The sequence below is a fragment of the Mesoplodon densirostris genome, chromosome 1, assembly GCF_025265405.1.
Source record: "Mesoplodon densirostris isolate mMesDen1 chromosome 1, mMesDen1 primary haplotype, whole genome shotgun sequence".
Taxonomy (NCBI): domain Eukaryota; kingdom Metazoa; phylum Chordata; class Mammalia; order Artiodactyla; family Ziphiidae; genus Mesoplodon; species Mesoplodon densirostris.
In genome coordinates this window covers 28,494,186-28,506,472 of record NC_082661.1, presented here as the reverse complement: position 1 = coordinate 28,506,472, position 12,287 = coordinate 28,494,186, and the positions used below count along the sequence as shown (strand labels likewise).

Here is a 12,287-nt window from a genome sequence, read left to right as displayed (position 1 = left end):
TCTTTGTCTTTTTTATGTATTTCTTTCATTCTTTGAACATTGTACTTTTTTCCCCCAGTCCTGGAATCAGTGATTTCTCTTCTTTTTTTTCTGGTTTCTTTAAGTAGAGAATGACATATAGAAGTCAATATCTGGGTGTTAGGTATACACATTGCTATTGGGTGTCACTGCTCCCAAGTCCTCTCAGTGGACAGAGGTAGGGAATATATGTATGTGTAAATGTGCGTACACATGCGTGTGCACACATGTATCGCTATTTTAATTTTATCTACATATTTATTTAAAACCATGGGTTCACACAGGTATCTCCAATTCTCGTCTAACACAACAGGGTTTATCCAATAATTTGCTTTCCATAATTGTAACTCCCTTTTCTGTTAGTAAGTTGGCTCTCATTATCCTCAACATAATTTCTTTTTTTTTTCAACATAATTTCTTAATCAATCCCCCCTGTATGTGACCAGTCTCTCCTGTTGCTGCTGTTCCTGACACCCATCATGTGGATGCCATCCTCACCTTATCAGTCTCCAAAATCCTATATTAGGCTGCTGCCACTAGCCCCCGTTTGAAGACCCTTCTCATTTCAGGCTCTGATACTGTGCACTAGGTTGCTCTCCTCACTCCATTTGGACTTTAGCACCTTGTGCAGGGCTACTAAGGCTGCCATACTCCTGTATAGACATTCTCTTTATCCTGCTAGGGTTCTGACATCCTGCTGTAGGTCACTGCAGATCCCTCCATCCCATCTCATGTACACACTTGTTTTCCTTGACCCTCACTAAACTGAATACAGATTTTTCACTTTGTAAAACTGAAACTCTGTACCCATTAAACAGTCCCTGGCAACTGCCATTCAGTCCCTGGCAACTGCCATTCTACTTTGTTTCTATGAGTGTGACTACTCTAGATACCTCATAAATGTGGCACCATACAGTATTTGTCTTTTTGTGACTGGCTTATTTTTCTTAGCATAATGTTCTCAAGGTTCATCCATGTTAAGGCATGTGTCAGAATTTCCTTCTTGTTTAAGGCTGAATAATATTCCGTTGTATGTATACATCACATTTTGTTTGTCCATTCATCTCTTGCCAGACACTTGGGATACTTTTACCTTTTGGCTATCGTGAATAATGCTGCTATGAACATGGGTCTACAAATATCTCTTCAAGACCCCAAAACGCTTAATTTTTTTTTCATCTTGATCTTTTGTTAGCACTTTTATGAATTCATCAGTTTTCCATTGGAGTTCTGAAAATGCTTATTCATTCAGTTCAGCAGTATAGTCAGTTACCAGAAACCTGTACTTGTCAGAGTCTTTTCCATGAATATTTTACCTTTTACATTTAGATCTACAGTCCGTCTGGAATTTTTATGTTTGATGTGAGGTAGTTGTTTTGTTTTTCATCTGTTGCGTTGCATGGTCACTTTTGTCATATACCACCTGTCTATATATGTGTGTGGGCTTGTTTCCAGGACTTTTCTGTTCCAGTGGTCTATTTATCCTTGTGACAATATCACACTTTCTTAATTACTATATTTTTATACCAATTCTTGATATTGGATATTGAATGTTCCTCAGCTTTTGCATGTCCATATATATTGGAATCAGCTTAATTTCCACAAAACATCCTCCTATGACTTTTATTGGAATTGCATTGAATCTATATATGTTTGGGGAGAACTGAGATCTTAACACTATTGAATTTTATAATCTATGAAAATGGTATATCTTTCCATTTTTGGGGTCTGTAATTTCTCTGTGTAGGGGTCTTTATACATCTTTTGTTAGATTTATTCCAGGTATTTGGTGTTTTTAGATGCTATTTTTAAAATTTAATTTTCTGTTGTTGAGTGTAAAGGTTTTTTTAAACCTGAGCTCCATGACCTCCATTCAGTATAAACACATGGGAGTACTTTTTTCTGAAAGGTCTATAATTTACGTCTGAATCTGATTCCCACTGGGGGCAATAACAACAAAGAAGATTAGAAGACCATTTTAGTTATTTGAGTGGATTGGACTAGGGACGGGGGAACAGACAGGCAGGGAGGCTGCTTAAAGACTATGTAATAGTCTAGGCAAGAAGCCATGTGGGCTTGAGCTAGGGCAGTTGGTATGGAAAGAAGGAAAGATATTCAAGGAATATTCTGGAGATACAGTGAGTAAGGTTTGCCTGGAGTAGGCTAGGAGAAAAGAAAAAGAGAAAAGAGAAGAGTAAAATATGGCTGGTGTCAGGCGTGTTCAGGGCAATTAGTTAAAGGGAAGGTTGCCATAGCAGTAGGTATGGCAAAACAAGTATTTGGTGGGTAAAGATATTGGAATAGTCCCTAACTTTAATAAGGAGACTAAATTTAAGATATACACATAGGGTTTCCCTGGTGGCGCAGTGGTTGAGAGTCTGCCTGCCGATGCAGGGGACACGGGTTCGTGCCCCGGTCCGGGAAGATCCCACATGCCGCAGAGCGGCTGGGCCCGTGAGCCATGGCCGCTGAGCCTGTGTGTCCGGAGCCTGTGCTCTGCAACGGGGGAGGCCACAACAGTGAGAGGCCCGAGCGCCGCAAAAAAAAAAAAAAAAAAAAAAAAAGATATACACATAGATAAAAATGGGCAAAGTGATATAATCTTGGGATTTGCTTTGGGATTTGGAAGGTGGCAAGCTGAGTGATGGGGATTCATTATATGCTGTTCTATACTTTTCTGAGTTTATGAAAGTATATATAATAAGAGGTTAGAAAAGAAAGATTTATCCACGTAGAGAGTGAGCCAAGCTGAAGTTCTCTGGACCAGCTCTACTCAAATTCCTTTGTGATAGAAAGACCAGGATTCATCTAATTGTTACTTTTGTGTAATTGCATAATCATTGTCCATTGTACTGAGAACAGTGTTTTAAATCAAGATCAGTCAGAAGGAGACATAAAATCTACAGAGGCTTTACAGGCTGAGGTAGACCAAGTGCTTGGGGGTAACTAGGAGCTGAGGAAAGGAAATTTAGCCAGGCAGATGGAACATGGTATCTGTTAGCAATCCAAGCAGATTTGGGGACTCAGAGAAGTTTAGAAGGGCAGGACATTATTTCAGAGGGGAAAATAGTGACAAGGAGTCTGGGTGCAGATATTCTGGGGAGATTCAATAGGCAGACAACATCAGTGAGTACTAAAAAGAGGCAGCAAGTCCTCTGTTTCAAGTTTGGGCTCAAAAACAGAACTGGAATATACAGCAAGGAACTAAAGAATTCAGCCTACTCATTAGTGCCCACTGCAGTAGTACTATACTTTATTATTTGGAGAGGGTGTTAACATGTAGTGCAGATTCTCAGCTCCTCTTCCCTCCACTTAATTTAGTAGGCCTCAAGAATCTGCATGTTTAACAGGCATCTCAGTGTTTCTGATAGAGATATTTTTCAGATCACACTTTGACAAGATGTCTAGACTGCGTGTCCTGGCCAGTGTACCAACACAGAGGGAGTGGGGGAAATATTGTGGCTAGAGCCAGAGTAAAAGGTGAAGCCTTGTACATGGGGAACATAGCAGGAAGCAGCTGAGTTAACTGGATTCAAGAGTGGAGGCAGGTGGTAATCATTTTGTAGTATGTAAGTATATTAAATCAACATGTTGTACACCTTACACTTGCACAGTGTTATGTCAGTTATATCTCAGTAAAGCTGGAAATAAACAGTGAAGGCAGAATGAGACAAACTTCATGGCAGAGGCTTAGAATTGCTTTGAGTTCCAACTGATTAGTAATAAGCGGTTTCTAAAAACAATTTACTTTGGGTGCTGTTTGCAGCTGGAGAATTTGGTGAAACATAGGGGCAGAAAAATTAACAAGATAATGCCATTTATAAGAGATATATCTAGTAGAAGAGCAATAGCAACATCCCCAAATGTGGCCATTCTAGGTATATTAAAATCACATCACAATAAACTGGTAGTCCCTGCTGGTGCTATGAAAAAGTTGTGGATAGTTCTAACATTACTTTTAATGTTAATATTCCATGACCCTATCACATACGTGAAGATAAATGACAACAGACTACCTCAACAGTTGTTTCATAGTGCTCTTAAGGTAATGTCTTGAGGTAATGTCAAGGAATGAAGGGAGAAGTTTAAGGAATCATTGAAGTGTTGCTTAAAGCAACAGGCATAACTGAATTGTAAGGAAATTTATGATGAAAGATTAGTCTTTTGTACAATTACATAGACTAGAGTTTTTCTTTTGAGCAGGGTCCTCAAGCTGACCTCAAGTGAGAGGCACAAAGGCACGGGCTTTCTGGTGAGTGAGAAATTGTCTGAAAAGGTCTTTTTATCTTCATCCCTTAGATTAAAAGCAGCATCAGCCACAGCATCAGAGGAAGATGTAATTTGATACAATTAAATGAGGTAAATGTGAAAGGGCTTTCTAGTCCATAAGGATATAGTGGTGATAATACTTTTACAACAAAAAACTCTAGTTCAAAATAATTCACACAGACTTCCAAGGTTTATTGAATAGACATTGCACCCCTATTCCATTTTACTGTTTAAATGTGTATTTATTCATGTCTGCTCTGTGCATGTTTTTGGTCTTGGTTTTTTCTTTAAAAAACTAATGTTTAGTTAAATTGACTTTTTTAGTGTACAGGTCTCAGAATTCATGTAACCACCACCACTATCAGGATACACAACAGTTCCATCATCCCCCAAAAAACTACCTTGTACTATCTCCCCATCTTCCTAACTCCTGGGAACTGTGATCTGTTCTCCCTCACTTTAGTTTTATCTTTTTGAGATAAAGTCATTTAATGGAATCATACAATATATAATCTTTTCATACTGACTTCTTTCTCTCAGCATAATGCCTTTTAGATGATTCATCCAAGTTGTTGCATGTATCAGTAGTTCATTCCTTTTTATTGCTTGGTAGTATTCAATTGTATGGATTGTACCACATTTTGTTTATCCATCTGTTGAAGGACATTTGGGTTGTTTCTGGTTTTGGGTGATTAAAAATAGAGCTGCTATAAGCACTTGTGTTTAGGTTTTGTGAGAACATAAATTTTCATTTCTTTGGGGTAAATACCCAGGAGGGGAATTGCTGGGTCATATGGTTAGTGTTGTTTAACTTTATAAGAAGCTGCCAAACTATTTTCCAGAGTGGTCGTAACATTTCGCATTACTACAGCAATGTATGAGAGTTCTAGTTCTGCATCCTTGCCAGCACTTCGGATTGTTAGTATTTTTTATTTTAGCCATTCCAATAGGTATATAGTAGTATCTTATCGTGGTTTTAATTTTCATTTCCCTAATGAATACCTCAGTTCTTGATGACTTTATCTATTGGGCTCAAACACAAAAGCTAGTCATCCTAAGAAGAATCAGAAGAATGGTCATTAGAGTGATGTAACCTTCTGTGAAACATTCTATGAAAAACTTTTGTAATGTTAGCATTCTATGAAAGACTTTTTGTAAATATTTTATTTGTAAATATTTTAGAAAGGAGTTTGTGCTAATGAATGTTCATGGCTTTTCAATGAAGTGAGGGGTACTTTGAAACCTAGATACAAAGTTTCAAGTAAGCCCTGTGACAGTGAGAATGAGAGAGTGACTTAAGTGTTTTTTTCTGGTGGCATTTGGTCTTATGTAGAGCACTTGTGGCTTTTAAACTGAGGAGATAGGCAAATGAAAAAGAAAAATATCTGATTACCTGATAGTTTTGTTTTGTTGGCACCGCGCAGCATGCAGGATCTTAGTTCCCCAACCAGGGATCGAACCTGCGCCCCCTGGAGTGGAAGCGTGGAGTCTTAACCACTGGACTACCAGGGAAGTCCCTACCTATAGTTTTTAGAAGCAAAGCAAAATAAGTGAGAAACACTCATGGTCATCATGATCATTATCAACATTTACTGATCTCCTATTCTTGGTATAATTTTGAAAAACTTGCTTATTCAGGGAAATAATTTAGATAGAGGAAAGGAGGGCATTCCCTTGAGTAATATATTTGTTTGACCCCCTTCTACTTCTCCCTTCTTCATAAATCATCCCAAGCAGAAGGTTGTATTATAAGAAGCAAACCAGATGATTGCTAATTAAATGTTTAGTGTTTTAGTTGGTTATTAGCTTAAGGTCAAATTTGTTTAATGAGTAAATGTGGAAGAGTTACTTTTTTTTTTTTTAACACTTTCAACATACAGTTAATGATCATTGGTATGTCATTCCCATTTTATGAAGGTGGAATGTAATTTCTTTATTTTTAATAACGATAGAGGTTTATAATTATTGAATCTTTGTTTTGATGTCATTAGGTGTGTCAGTACTTTTCTTTGATACCAAGTCCTCAGTTAGGAAATAGCCTCCTGATTAGAACTTGTTTCCCTGGGAAAATATAGTCCACTTAGAAGCAGTTTCCAGGAATATATTGGTGCAGAAATAGACAGTCAAGTAGTGACTCATGTGTAGCATTCAGTGTAATTTAGAAAAGATGACTTAAGTAGAGGAATATTGATGCATCTGTTTTTCAAATTGCAATTAATTATAGTGACAGCTTTTAAGATCTACTTCATTCTCTCTTGGAATCTTGCCTAACTTTACAAATTTTACGCGATTTAGGTTAGAAATGGACAATTTAAAAGTTAGTCAAATAGGGCTTCCCTGGTGGCACAGTGGTTGAGAGTCAGCCTGCCGATGCAGGGGACACGGGTTCGTGCCCCGGTTTGTGGCCCGGTCTGGGAAGATCCCACATGCCGTGGAGCGGCTAGGCCCGTGAGCCATGGCTGCTGAGCCTGCGCCTCCTGAGCCTGTGCTCCGCAACGGGAGAGGCCACAACAGTGAGAGAGGCCCGCATACCGCAAAAAAAAAAAAAAAAAAAAAAAGTCAAATAAATTAATCGAAAAGAATCCTGCCTTATCAAATCATGCTTCTAAAGGTTTTTCACACCCTCCAATCTTATCCAGTTGTGATGTTTTGAAAATAAGGATGATTGTTTTAGCTTTTATCAGAGTTTGAGAATAGAAACTCCTTTTATGCAGGTATGTATCATCTTTGATTATACAGTAGTCCACTGGATATAGTCCCTCTACTTGACGTATACCTACTGCATCAATAAACTGTGTGATCCTAGATATGTTTGTATGTGGTCATGTTAAAAAGTGTTGCTTAAGTATTCTTAAATGTGTTTTATCAATATCTTATGGAAAAATACTCATAATCTTTTGAAAGCATTCATATTAAAAAGAATTAGAAATGATGTTTATCTCATTTGGAACTCTTTCTTTTTCAATGTATCATTAAAGTGTAGGTACAGTATATAAGAATTCATACCATAGGATCAACTGAGACTTTGGTTTAAATATATTACAAATTATACACGGAAACCTGCATAAGATACTACATTTTTTTTCCCCAAAGAAGCTTCTTTAAATGGTTCTGGTAAGTGTAGGAATGTTCTGATAATTATCTTTTTAATTAAAATAAGAAATCTTTGTTTAAAGTGGCATTCTTTTTTTTACGGCCTGTTACAGTCTCTGTAACAATCATTTCTTAAGTCTGAACATTTTATTTCCAGGAATCCATTTATATAAAGCTATGTTCAGACTTAATTAAGGAACAATTCTTACAAAGCTTGTAAATAGCCAGGAAAAAAGGGACCAAAGATAAAACTGACATTCACCTTTAACAAAATGATTGTTACAAGTTATGTAATAAGCTATAAAAATACAATAAATCTCTTTTTATAAGAGTTCATATTTTTTGGTCCTTGTTTTCAAGGGTATTTAAGGAGAATATCAAAGCTCTGGAAAGTGACATCCGTTTTGCTGAATGGACTAGTGATAACTTCTTTTGTTTCTAACTGACAGTACCAAGTTTTACGTGTCTTCTTGGTGTGCTTTCTTTGAAATACCTTCTAATCAGTTAAGATCGGGATGTAAATTTTATATTGTGCTATAGTGAAAACAAGACCTAGTTCTCATCTCACTTATACTGATTTCTAGAAGTTAGAAAACTTTGGGCAAGTTGCTTAACCTCCAAGTCTCATTTTCCTCATCTGGAAAGCAACGATAAGAATTTTCTTCCCACTTCAAAGAGCTGTTGTGAGGACTAGGTGAAATTATAAATAGTGAAAATATTTTGGAAGTTATATATAGGACTGTGAGCATCCAAGCTACATTTCTTTGTCTCTCTAACCCTGTGTTATGGTAGCAGTAGTAATAATAAAATAACAACAATAATGGCAGAAAACACTCATAGCTCAGTGTGTACAGTGTAGGATTCTAGGCATTCAACATACATTAACTCATTTGATCATCTCACCTTATTAGATATGTATTGTTATTATCCCTGATTTACAGACATGGAAACTGAGGCACAGAGAGGTTAAGTTACTTCCTTAAGGTCATACAGTTGGAGGGACTTCCCTGGTGGTCCAGTGGTTAAGCCTCCACGCTCCCAGAGCAGGGGGCCCGGGTTGGATCCCTGGTCAGGGAACTAGATCCTGCATGCCACAACTAAGACCCGGTGCAGCCAAATAATTAATTAATTAATTAATTTTAAAAAATCATACAGTTGGAGACATATGGATGAAGAGGGGAATGGGTGGTATCAATCTTTTTTCAAATCTATAAAAAAATTGAGAAAAGCATTCATGTACCCCTCACCTGGATTGGCCAAGTGCTAACATTTTGCCATATTTATTTTTTTCCTCTCTGTATAGCTCTACTTTCCTTTCCTTTCTGAATCATTTGAAAGTTGTAGACATCATGATATTTCACTTCTACTAAAGCATGTATTTCCTAAGAACACGGGCATTGTCTTTCATAACCACAATGCAAGATCCCACTCAGGAGATTTAACATTTTAAAGTGATAAAGTGATAACATTTTATTATTCAATATATAGTTCATATTCAGATTTCCCCAATTGTTCCAGTAGTGTCCTTTATAGCCTCCTTTTTTAAAATTCATGATCCAATCACATGTTACACATAGTTATGTCTCTTTAGTCTCTTTTAATTTACAATAGTTCCTTAGTCTTTTTATTCTTGAAATTGAAGTTTTTGAAGAGTCCAGGCAAGTTTTACAGAATGTCTCTCATTTGGATTTGTCTGATTGTTGTCCATGGTTAGATTCAGGTTAAAAAATTTGGCAGGAATATATGTTGTGTTTCTCAGTGCATTACATCAGAAAGTACACGATGTTATTTTGTTCCTTTATCGGTGATGCTAAGTTTGGTCATTTTATTAAGGCTGTATTCACCAGATTTCTCCACTGTAGAGGTATATTTGGAAATAATAAGTGCTCAGTGGAGTGAAACTTGGAAACTGTGTAAATAACTTGTTCCCAACATTGTTTCTCCCAATAGTTTTGGCATCCACTGATGATTGTTCTGTAGAAGTTGTAAAATCAGCCCATTTATTTTTAGGCAGTTCTAAGTGTTTGTTTGTTTTTTTTTTCTTCTTGACTTTGAAATGGTGACTGTTTCCTATTTTGGGAAGATAATATGTAAACTTTGTCATTTTAATTTTATTTTTTATAAATTTATTTGTTTATTTATTTAATTTTTGGCTGAGTTGGGTCTTCGTTGCTGTTCTTGGGCTTTCTCTAGTTGCAGTGAGTGGGGGCTACTCTTCGTTGCGGTGTGTGGGCTTCTCATTGCGGTGGCTTCTCTTGTTGCGGAGCACGGGCTCTAGGTGTGTGGGCTTCAGTACTTGCAGCACACGGGCTCAGTAGTTGTGGCTCATGGGCTCTAGAGCGCAGGCTCAGTAGTTGTGGCATATAGGCTTAGTTGTTCCGCGGCATGTGGGATCTTCCTGGGACAGGGCTCGAACCCGTGTCTCCTGCATTGGCAGGCGGATTCTTAACCACTGCACCACCAGGGAAGTCCCTTTATTTTTGTTTTTGAACTTAGCCTAATTAAAATGTACTTTTCACATTCTAATTTTTTTTTTTTTTTTTTTTTGTGGTACGCGGGCCTCTCACTGTTGTGGCCTCTCCCGTTGCGGAGCACAGGCTCCGGAGGCTCAGGCTTAGCGGCCATGGCTCACGGGCCCAGCTGCTCCGTGGCATGTGGGATCTTCCCGGACCAGGGCACGAACCCGTGTCCCCTGCATCGGCAGGCAGACTCTCAACCACTGCGCCACCAGGGAAGCCCTACATTCTAATTTATAGGTTATATGCTTTATAATTTTTATCTTCGGTGGAAAACATTGCTAAAGCTGCTTAAATAATTGGGTTTAGTTTTTAAAGGCTTGTGGTACTAAAAGCTGCAACAGAAGTTCCTGGAGGGCTTGTGTTTTCCATTTCATAGGCCTGGGGTGGAGCCTGAAAATCTGCATTTCTAACTAGTTTCCAGATGATGCCACTGGTTCTGGGATCACACTTTGAGACTCACTGTGGCTTCTCCAGCTAGGCCTTTCAAGGCAATTTGCTCATAATTATTTGGGCTTTTTTTTTTTCCTACTTGTTTGCTTTATCTGGTAGACGTGAGAGTAGTGTGGTTATAGTATAGTGGAATAAGTTGAAGTTTGTATTAGTTGATTTTGATAAATGTTGGAAAAATTGTGGGAATTGGCTAAATTACTGAATAGGATCTCATTAATCTGACTAATTCAAAATTGTGTTGTAATGAAAATGGCTGTAGGCTGTTTTAAAACTTACTGTGGCATTTATATTTTTGGAATTTTCTTTACTTCACTTAAACACTGATCCCTTAGTTTTGACCGAATGAGATGTCCATTATGATCATTTTGGGCTTTCAGGATTTAAGTGATCCCTGCATACATTTCACCAACTTGGTTCTGTTAGGTCTGTGCAATTAGTAAAGCAAGTGGCACATTTGTTATGTCATAGAGATATTTTTGCTTTTATGGAATTTGGCCAGATTTTCCTCCTCCCTTGCTTCTCCTATTAGAAATGCTATAAACATCAGAAAGAAAAGGATGACCTTACTATTTGTTTAACTCACAGCCTTGAAGCAGCTCTTTACTTCCGAATAAAAAGTTTAATTTCACGCCTTGACTAGTGCTTGTACATGCAGGCAGATATTTATTTTATGTAGCTAAACTGATCTGCTTTTGCAAATTACTTGCCAGTCAACAGAGCTATAATTTCTTATGAGTAGTTGGTGGTAAATTATAGTTCTTATGAGTAAGTTTTGTGCGTGTGTGTTTTCAATATGTACTTATGAAGCAGGAGTGGGAATCAGCCAACAAACTTTGACCAGACTAGGATTTGACTAGTAGCTTTTTTCAAGGCTCAGGTATTGGGACTCCCCTGGTGGCTCAGTGGTTGAGAATCTGCCTGCCAATGCAGGGGACATGGGTTCGAGCTCTGGTCCGGGAAGATCCCACATGCAGCGGAGCAACTAAGCCCTTGCACCACCACTACTGAGCCTGCGCTCTAGAGCCCGTGAGCCACAACTACTGAGCCCAAGTGCTACAACTACTGAGCCTGCATGCCTAGAGCCCGTGCTCCACAACAAGAGAAGCCACCGCAATGAGAAGCCCACGCACCGCAACGAAGAGTAGCCCCCGTTCACTGCAACTAGAGAAAGCCCGCGCGCAGCAACGAAGACCCAACACAGCCAAAAATAAATAAATAAAATAAATAAATAAATAAAAAAGCCTCAGGGATTGATGAATTTGGACTAACAATTCCAATTAATTATGTAAACCAGTAAGAAAGAGTGAGATCTTGTTTTCAATTGATGTGAAAATGTACCCAGAACCTAGAAAGAATGATGCCTGGTGGAAAGGATTAAAGAAGAGATTCTCTTTCTTATTGAGAAATAGAATATATTGTAGTTAAAATTTGAGTTTTGAAATTGGAGGGCACTATTTTTTTATTTTTTATTTTTGGCTGCATTGGGTCTTCATTGCTGCACGCGGGCTTTCTCTAGTTGCAGCGAGCGAGGGCTACTCTGTTGCGGTGCGCCTGCTTCTCATTGCGGTGGCTTCTCTTGTTGCCTAGCATGGGCTCTAGGCGTGTGGGCTTCACTAGTTGCGGCGCACGGGCGTAGTTGCTCCACGGCATGTGGGATCATCCTGGACCAGGCCTCAAACCTGTGTCCCCTGCATTGGCAGGCAGATTCTTAACCACTGCGCCACCAGGGAAACCCTGGAGGGCACTATTGGGCTGAATTTTTAATTGCTTAATTGAAACCATGAAGTTTAAAAAATTTTTATTTTAAAGTGAGACTGACTTTTATTGAATTTGGATTAAGAGAAAATGCGATGAATCAGAAGGAGACAAAGTTCTACTTCCTTAATAAGTGGGTCAGTTATTTGCTTTAACTGAGATGTCACTAAATTTGTGTGGGCT

At 38.3% G+C, this 12,287-nt stretch overlaps 1 protein-coding gene across 10 annotated transcripts in view; it reads left to right on the top strand.

Moving 5' to 3' along the window:
* BTRC (beta-transducin repeat containing E3 ubiquitin protein ligase) overlaps positions 1-12,287 on the top strand; it is a 189,801-nt gene that overhangs the window by 12,053 nt on the left and 165,461 nt on the right. Inside the window, exon 1 of one of the 10 annotated variants that reach the window (XM_060100546.1) lies at positions 4,359-4,377. The exons of the other annotated variants lie outside the window; for them this stretch is intronic. The gene's annotated coding sequence lies outside the window, so the exon portion shown is untranslated. Of the gene's footprint in view, positions 1-4,358; positions 4,378-12,287 lie in introns of those variants that run through there. 10 annotated transcript variants of the gene reach the window in all.